Below are 9,930 nucleotides of genomic sequence, written 5' to 3'. Positions count from 1 at the left end.
ACTTTGAATTTTTTTCTGGTGTCCTTTATGCAAAAATTCAGCCTGTCATTGCAAAGTACAATTAGTGACGCAAAAAATTAGGGCTCATGTGGGTTTCTAGGTTGAAAAATTCAAGTGCTATGGCCTTTTAAACACAAGGAGGAAAAACCGAAAACGCTAAAACGGAAATTGGCCCCGTCCTTAAAGGGTTAACAAGGGTTACCCAGGAGGGGGGGTTAACTGCAATACTAGGGGCATTATGGGTGGTTAACAACAATACTAGGGGTATGGGGGGGGGGGGCGCTGGGGGATTGCTGACAGGTGTAATACTTTACCTACAGGGAATGCACTGTTGTACTTCTGTCTTACACTATGCACACACTCTGCATGCAACACCCCTGAAACCTTCTAGGCTCTTGGGAATGGGGCTGTGTTTTGTAAGTTTATAAAAAGGTACAAAATTTAAAAAACAAAGTATTGTCAGTAAATGTAGGAAGTAATTTGTTGCATTTTATGTTTGAGTATGGTGCTTATGGTTTAGTTTTGTGGATTACATTTTATGCCAACCTGCTGAACAGATAAAAAAAACTTTTCAAAAAGTCAAATTTCAGGTATGTAATTTTGTACCTTTATTCTGATTGTTGTCCCCAGTATTCCCTGCCCCAGTGCCAATCTGTGACAATACATCACAATCAACAATCATCACAGGGGAATGGCCAGTTCCGATGTCTTGAGTATTACCTGTAGAGAAGGAATCGGACAACACACTTGTATTAATGCTAGTGGGTCCCGGATGTCAGTGTGACCCGTAAACTAGGACAAACTGGTAACAGGATAAGACAAGCATTGGAAAGGCACATGTAAAAGAGCCATTTATTGATTCTTGTTGACCAAAAATGTGCCCATTTGTAAAAAAATTTGTAAGATGTTCTCAAAAATGTTCCACCATGCCCCATTGTGGACCCTTTGCTATATGCTTACAGGTAGACAATGTGGCCATAAGTTACATTAAGTTTAATGGATGTCCCCAAATTGCTGTCAGTCTTATCAAGTAGTCCTGGCTTCTGTGTGAACCCTTACAGGTGGTCATGTCTTCTGATGTGGGCACACAAACAAGAAAAAAAAAACTTTGGCAGGTTAGCAAGAAGTAATGTGCAGGTGGAGAAAATTATGCTTCGGGGCCAGACTACACAGGGTTTGTAGTCTGTCACTATGGCGATGTATAGGTCTGGATGAGACACAATATGGTAAATAAGTTGTTAATTTCTCATTTTAGAACATAGCCTTTAAAGGAAGTTTGGATGAGACATTAGCTCACACTAAAGTTCCTTACTATTCTTAAAACGTCTCCAAACTAAAGCTTCACTTAACCCTGTAAATTATACTGTAATGAGCCAACTTTTCACACTTCTTACAATGTGGCAATGGGATGTGCAGAGCTGTTAATCCACAGAGTGCCTCAGCCTGTCCAGTATTATCTGTTTTCCTCGGTTTGGACCAGTTTCACGTTGGTATGCTTCCTGCTATGAAGTAAGGTTTTCTTTCGAGTAATTACCTCAGCTGACCTCAGAACAGTTTGCTCCTTGTTAGAGAGGGAATTAATTCACACTTAATCCGAGATCCAAGAAAATGTGATTTTGTTAGGGGAAAAAAAAATCCCATTAACTTAAGAAAGCAAGAAGGTCAGCACCGTGCAGTGGAAAATTAGTAAATTTATTTTTAAGTAGAAGTCAGAGTGACTTAGAATTTACTTTCTGTTTTGTCATTCAGGCTCTTAGCAAAATAACTTTCATATGTTCCTATAGAACGCAGTGTCATCAACCAATAGGTTTTACTTGTACAAAAAAATTCAAGATATCTTACGATAGGGCCATGTTCAGACATGGCAGAATTGAAAATTCCACCCACAGCTAGCGGGAAATATCCACATGGATATAAGAATTTAAAAATATACCACATGCATCCTTAGTTCTTCAGCCAACGGTGCTCAGGTGCCAAACGATTAGACTCAAGAATGCTTATCACTAGTCTCTACTAGAGATGAGCGAACCTCGAGCATGCTTGAGTCGACTTGAACCCGAACTTTCGGCATTTGATTAGCGGTGGCTGCTGAAGTTGGATAAAGCCCTAAGGCTATGTGGAAAACATGGATATAGTCATTGGCTGTATCCATGTTTTCCAGACAACCTTAGAGCTTTATCCAAGTTTAGCAGCCACCGCTAATCAAATACCGAAAGTTCGGGAACCTGAACCCGGTTCGCTCATCACTAGTCTCTACCTATTTAAAGAAGGGATGAAACCATCTCTTTAGAGACCCCAAGGCTACAATGGGCAGACAGTTCTGGCATCACCAATTTTCCAAAGTAACAAAGATTCCGGCATATTGAAATCTAACATGCCCTAACAATTCTTTTCTAAATAACAGTCATAGGGGAACAGTCAAGAAGACCCCAGACCATATACGTAAAATCATTAGCCAATCTCACGTATAGGAACACAAGCAGACAAAGAGAGAACTCATACAGTGGCCAAAATTTACAAAAATCATGTAATTCTAGACTGTGTCAAATATCTGATATTTAAATCTGTTATCTAAGATTAGAAAAAAATGAATTTACTTTCTTGAAAAAACAGCACCACCTTTGTGCTCAGGTTATACTGTATGTGGTATTACAATTCAACTCCACATCAATGGAACAGAGCTGCAAAACCCACACCCAAACTGAGCACAGGAGAGGGGCTGTTTCTGGAAAAATGTGGCAATTTTTCACAGCCTGGACAACCCCTTTAAGAATGGTCTATATTTCTCACAGTGGCTTATGCTGTTTGATAGTTGTGTTGAATGCTTATACTGTTCATTGTCAGCTTAGACTCTCTAATGGTTGTCTTAAAATATGCCAGGATTTTGTGCCTCAATGAGGTGCATCGTATTCAAGCCAGGCCTCTCTTTACAGAGACCACATCCTTTTTAAGTTAAAGAGTCACTGTCGTAATAGTCCAGGCGATTTTAAGAAACTTTGTAATTGGGGTTATTAGCCAAATATGCCATTTTCTGCATTTAAAAAGCCTTTTCCCAGGTCCCCCCCTCCTCCTCTTTTCCATCCACTGCAAAAAAATCCGGAAATTGTGACTTGTTGTATTAGACATAATCTGTCTGTTCTAGGGAGAGGGGAGGAGGGAGTTCGCCAACAGCGAACTTGGAAAAGGTTGGGAAGCACTGGCCTGGACTATTGATTTCTGCAAAAAGAAATTTCAGGACAGTGACACTTTAAAGTCTGGCCATTTTTAAAATCTGGCAGAGAAGTTGGGGCCGGATTTGATAACGAGTACAAACTTACCTCTCCCTGCGCCCGCGGTGAGCGTCGGAACCAGCCTCAGGATTCCCGCCCAAAGTCATTCTCCCCTGAGTTGTGATGATGTCATGACTGTGGGGAAAATGATAATATTTTCTCACATTGCTTCTGATCTTTCCCCCAACTAACCCCTCACTGTGTCATCTTGTTCTAGCGCCAATTGATTATGCAGCACATTACATAGTTACATCTGTATGTTTTGAACGTGGGAGGAAATCGGAGTACCCGGAGGAAACCGACGCAAATACAGAGAGAACATACAAACTCTGTGCAGATGTTGCCCTTGGTGGGATTTTAACCTAGGACCCCAGCGCTGCAAGGCCACCATGCTGCCCCTCCTGAACCTTATTTAGACCTTTAACATATTTAAAGGTTTTGATCATGTCCCTCCTTTGTCTTTTTTCTTTCAGACTATACAGATTTTGATCCTTAAGTCTTTCCTGATATGGTTTATGCCTCACACTTGTTAGGATAGGGACAGGGAGACACAAGGACAGGTGAGCCCTAAAGCTGGCACCCGCCCCGCTGCCCCTACCTGCTTGCCTCAGATGCCCTAGGTGGCAAACGGACAACTGGACGGCAGTCCCTGATCTACTAAAGTGCAACACTAAACGAAACAAGACAGACAAAACACAATGAGAGCAAGGTCAGGAATCCGGGTCAGTAACAGTCGAGCAGTGCAGTACAAAACGTGTCCAAGGGGTAGTCGATAAGTCAGAAGCCAGAAGTCAAGTAACCAGAAATACAAAGCAGGGAAAACACTTGATCCAGATACACTAGCGAACTAGGTACTTTCACAGGCAGGGGGTGGAAGACAGAGGAGGATACTTATGCAACCTGTAGTCTCAGCCCCCAGGAGTGATAGGGGCTGAGGCTCCAGGTCCTGCCCAGGTACTGACAGCTGACTGGTGTGTCAGCTGTCAATCAACAATCAGTGAAACCTACTACAGCTATGCTGATCAGCCAGGGGAGAGCACCCTGGCCACTGCTTCAACAAGGAGTAGCAGAGCAGAGTTAGTGAAAAACATGCACAGCAGTCCGGCTGCTATGGACGCCGTCGTCGCGCCCCCAGCAACCGGCCTGAGCGTTTATTCCTAGTCCTAACAACACCCTCCACCATTTTTGTAGCCCGTCTTTATACCAGTTCTATTTTATCAATATCCCTTTTTAGGTGAGGTCTCCAAAACTAGACACAGTATTCCAGATGTGGTCTCACTAGAGCTCTATACAGCGGGATCACAATCTCCCTCTTCCTACTGGTTATACCTCTAGCTATACACCCCAGCATACGATTTGCTTTCCCCACTGCCTGGTTGCACTGGTGATTTATTTTAAGACTGTCAGAAATCACTACCCCTAAATCCTTCTTTTCTGAAGTCTTTTCCAACACAGTACTGCCGATGTGATACTCGGATAGAGGATTCCTCCTCCCCAAGTGCATTATTTTACATTTGGAAACGTTGAAATTCAGGTTCCATTGTTTGGACAATTTATGTAGTAAAGCTAAATCATTTTCCATATTACTGACACCTCCAGGAATATCAACCCTAATGCACACTTTTGTGTTGTCAGAAAACAGACAAACTTTACCTACCAAACATTCTCCTATGTCTCTTACAAACATATTAAATAGAATAGGACCCAGAACAGACCTTTGTGGCCACCACTTGTAACCAGTCTCTGCTCGGAATATACACCATTATCAACAACCCTCTGCTATCTATCCTTCAGCCAATCACAAATCCACTGAACTATCCAGGGATTAAGTCCAATTTTCTCTAACTTCTCTATCAGCTCTTTATGGGGAACTGTATCAAAGGCTTTGCTGAAGTCAAGATAGGCGATATCCACAGCACCACCTTCATCCAGATATCCAGTGACATAATCAAAGAAATCAATGAGATTAGTCTGACATGATTTGCCCGCGGTAAAGCCATGCTGGTTTGAATCCATCAAATTGTTGATTCTCACATAAGTGATTGGGCACCTAAATCCTTATCCATGCATTATTTTTTCTGTTTGTAAATCAGGATCCCATTGGTTTTTATCGGGTTGTCCACACATGAATTTTTTTTGTCAAAAAGGATGTGTGTGTGGCCGCCGATGTGTTCCACAAAAAAAGTAGGACTGGCACTTATGTGGTCTGTTTTGCAGTCTGGGATTTTTTTTCTCTTTGATAAGTGCACAGTCCATGATTGTAAGTAGAGTAGGTATGTATTCTAGGATAGATAGATGACAAATTCATTAAATAACATGCAATAAATTTGTTGAACATAATCAAGCCTAAAACAGGCACTTTAGGATATAAGAATGGCATAAACACTGCAAATTGTAAAATCCCCTTAAATGTACACTCAGCAATGCTCAGCATGTATAGTAATTGGTAGATCTGCCATAATAGATGACAGCTTCACATGACATCATGTCTTTTAGACACATATTCTTTTTCCAGAATGAATAGCTTCATGCAACCCTTGATGGAAACATAAAATGGAGTCTGTCCTGCAAAAAAAAAAAAAAAATTACCAGCAAGTGGATGTTCTCTAGCTTTTGCTCTCTTAGCTCTAGCTAATGTACTTATGGGACGGTTGGATTCAGGGTATGCTCTCCAGGTGCCCAAGAGATGGGAGTCTAATGCACCCACCGCCGTTGAACATTGTACACCCCAATAGCTGTCAGTCATTGATGAGTTGACAGAACACTCAAAAACACATAAACAGTAAAAGCACTTTTCAGTATTATGGCAGGCATACTTTGTGTGATGTAGTTGGTTGCATTGTGTTGTGCGGTTGGATTAGCATGCCCTGCAGGTTCTGCTCTGCCTCCACGCATTCTCTTATTATACACCCCACAGCTCACATTCAGACTGGACAAACTGGAATCCTGCAAGCTCGCTTCATCATGACATTGTTGCTTGGAGACCGGTGTAAAGCAGAATTCTGATTGTTATATCGACAACAGCATCTTATATGTAGCGATAGAGATTTCCATCTTCACTCGCTTTCTTCTTAATGTAATCATATAGAACAAATAATAGTAACAGTATTATGTTCATTTTTATAGCCCTTGTTTAAAGGGACCTTTTCCATCAGTACGTACCTACACAGGGTCACCCACCCAGGGAATATCAGTTTCCCATTCTTCTTGTGATTGGCAGGGGTTATAAAGGTCTGATCCCCATCGGATATGGCCGCAGTGTATATACTGCAACAGCTGTTCTCTGCTGCCCACAGAAAAACTCAGTGAACAGCGGCCATACAAGATAGCCCGTGCACACAATGTAAAGTACGGCTCCCGGCTGTACTTTACATTGTTCTCTATGGATAATTGAAGTTTGGGCACACCCAAATGTGCCCGCATTTTAATTAAAATTAAGCGATGCGGACGGTTGAACATCTGGGACATCGACCATTGTTTGACACTGCAAACAGCGACCATGTCAAACAACGGTCGATGTCCATACAGCATGTGAACATGGTCTTATTCAATTGTGTATGTGATAACTTAATGGGGTATTCCTACCCATTGCTGCTGCAGTTCCAACACCAGTGCGATGCTGATCAGCACTTTCTGCTCTCATCTTGGCACACAAGGAAAATTTAGAAAGGCCTCCTCAGTCAATGGCTTAGTTTGGTCACTGTTGTGGCCAATTATTGGTTGTGAGTTGGGACAGGACCAGGATGAGGAGATAAGAAGGGACCTGGTATGCGGTAGAGAAATAAGGTAGGTGATTTTTAGGACCGTTTCTGGCCATGAGGCCAAATGAATTTATTGCTGTGGCAGAATTTTATGGAGTAGCTATAAATGATACTGTCTGCTACACATCACTGACTTCACTGACCCTATGACTTGCAAATTATAGGTGGACACAGATGTAAAATGCAAGGAAGTCAGCACTGGAGACACTTTGCAGGTATTGTTATATGCTTCAGACATCACTACTCCTTTAGATGGAGCGCAAGGTGTAATGGTAGTATGACCATGAATAAGATCATTATAAGTGGTCACAATGCATTGACTCTTGTTTATGTCAGGTGCTTTTATTCTTGGAAAAGCAATAAAAATTGAAGAATTATTTAAACACTCACGGAATTGGAAACTTTTTCTGTCTTGTCCTCACCAAGGATGGAAGGTAGTGGTTGAACAAAGCAATTTACGGTGGAGCTGGATTGTGTATGCACTTATTATAAGCTGCAGGTTTTCTGCACACATGCCTTATGATTTTCGATCAGTTAAAGGGGGGTAATGGGCAGCATAGGCATTGGGGGGGGGGGGGGGGTTGATGGGCGGCATAGGCATTTGGGGGGGGTTGCTTTTTCAGGTTTTGCCTCTGTATATTAAACTATTTCTATATCTGTTAAATAATGACATGCCAGAAAACCAAGCTTACCTACATTTCTGTAGATCTAAGCCCATCCTATGGATTTCCGAAACTCAGTGCTAATTATATGACATGAGCCTATACAGTGATGTCTGCGGAGAACAAGATGGGTCCTCTCGCTTCCATCTGCTCCATTGTCGAATGCCAAGATTGTTGCCAGGATTATGTATGATAAGGCTGGGATGTGTACAGTGACAACTGGGTTTGGCAAAAAATTTATTTTTTCAATAGCAAAGACCTCAACATTAGATTCTTATTGCGGGACATAATTGGTGAGAAAAAATGCATTATGTACTATGTTTTACTGGTTCGAATGGATCAGATATTTTACATGGACTTGTGCTTAGTAATATTGACCATTTGAATGTTTATATGGAAAATTTCACAACACCATACTGAAAATGAGAAAACATTAAGAGACATTTACATATATCCATGTATTTCATTTACATAATTGTTTACGGCTTGCATTTTACTCCAGAGCTGTATTCACATTCTGCTGGTCACCATTTAAAAAAGTCAAGCTATTTGTTAGCCACATCTCTAGCAGCCTAGCTAAACTTCTGTAATAGTTTGGGACTGGGTTTTCTCTGCAGCTAAACTAAACAAAATGATGGGGTGAAACACTCCCTGTGGACTCTATCCTAAAGGTAGCAACAGAAACAGAATTGTAAGGTAGCCATATAATATCTCTATCCCCCATATAAATGAATGCACATCTTGCTTCGTAAAATAGAAAGTTGGGGGGAAGGGGGCAATACCCGACTCCTCTAATGGGCCAACTGGTCCTCACTCTCTATGCAGCGAGCTCAACTTCTAAGCTCACTTCATAGAGCCCCTGAGCATTATGACCAGTGGTGGACATATCACTTGTGCAGCCCGTTCAGCTGCACAGGGGCCCAGGCCAACAGAGGGCCCTTCAGGCTCGGACTCTGAGCCTCAGCTTAGCAGGCCCCTCCACTGCCCCGAGCCCCACCGCATAAGTCATCTGTATTGGCCATCCGCCCATGTACCAGGCACCTGACCAGATGTCCTGCCACCTGTTTTAAATCCTATTTAAATAATCCTATTGTACATCATAAAATCTTGTAATTCTAATTAGACACCTTTACTATATAATTTCTCAATGTAGATGGGAACATGGGGCTGATATAAAACCGAAGTATACAGATTATGGGGCATTTACATCATGATTCTGGACCCTGCTGCAGGTAAATGTTGGAATTCTGTCAAAAAAAGGCACTCTGATATTGCCATTGGCTTTATTAGACCTAACGTAGTTTGTTTATGTCTGTGTTAGTGAGTGTTAAATGGTGTAAAACAGAAAAAAAGTAATGCACCCAGATAAAAATGTTGGATTGCAACAAACTCATGCAGATATGTAAATAATGGTAGATGTGGTCTGGTTACACACTCATTTACCTCCGCTGCCCTATAAAAATGCTGTATTAGTATACTTTTGTCAAGTGTACTAACGATAATTTTTTTTATCTTAATTCTTTATTTATATTTTCAAATGGATACACCAGGAAATGGCAACAATGCCAGCACCATGTACAATCGATATATATAAGTACAATAAAAGTATAAGTACAACAAAGAGTGTGGTTACTCAGAAGTCTTAGGGGGACATTTATTAAGTCAGAAGTTTTTTACGCTGGACTTAAAAATGTCCCCGCATCTCCGGCGCTACGGGGATTTATGTAGAGGCGGACAACCTCTACATAAATCCCCTGCGCTCCGATGCGCACGGCTGAAAACCTACGCCAGCTGAGGACTGGAGTAGGTTTTCGGCGTATCTTTAAGATACAAAAATGATGAATCGCGCGGACTATGAGCCGCCCCCTCAGCGTACCCGTTGGAAAGTGCCGATTTGCGAATATTTTATTTGCAAATTGCCCATTTGCTATTAAAATCATTTGCAAATCGGCACTTTTCGCCGATAAACCACATTTCGCAGGATAATACATGTCCCCCTTAGTGTATATCAGTAGAACAATGGCAAGAGATGTAACCATGAATGCCAGTACAAGAACGAACAGCAAACCAGGGTGTCAAAGAGGTGTCACCACTACACTGGGTTTCTAAGATTTAAAAAACAAGGAGCCGAGCGAGGGCTCGGGGCACATGGAAATGAACAAACAAAACACACACATACCGATTAAGGCATAAGCTGACAAGGCAGAGACACAAAGTGGGAACACAAGAAAGAAATTT

Source organism: Dendropsophus ebraccatus, chromosome 4 (assembly GCF_027789765.1).
Source record: "Dendropsophus ebraccatus isolate aDenEbr1 chromosome 4, aDenEbr1.pat, whole genome shotgun sequence".
NCBI lineage: Eukaryota > Metazoa > Chordata > Amphibia > Anura > Hylidae > Dendropsophus > Dendropsophus ebraccatus.
Note: the sequence above shows the minus strand (reverse complement) of the source record.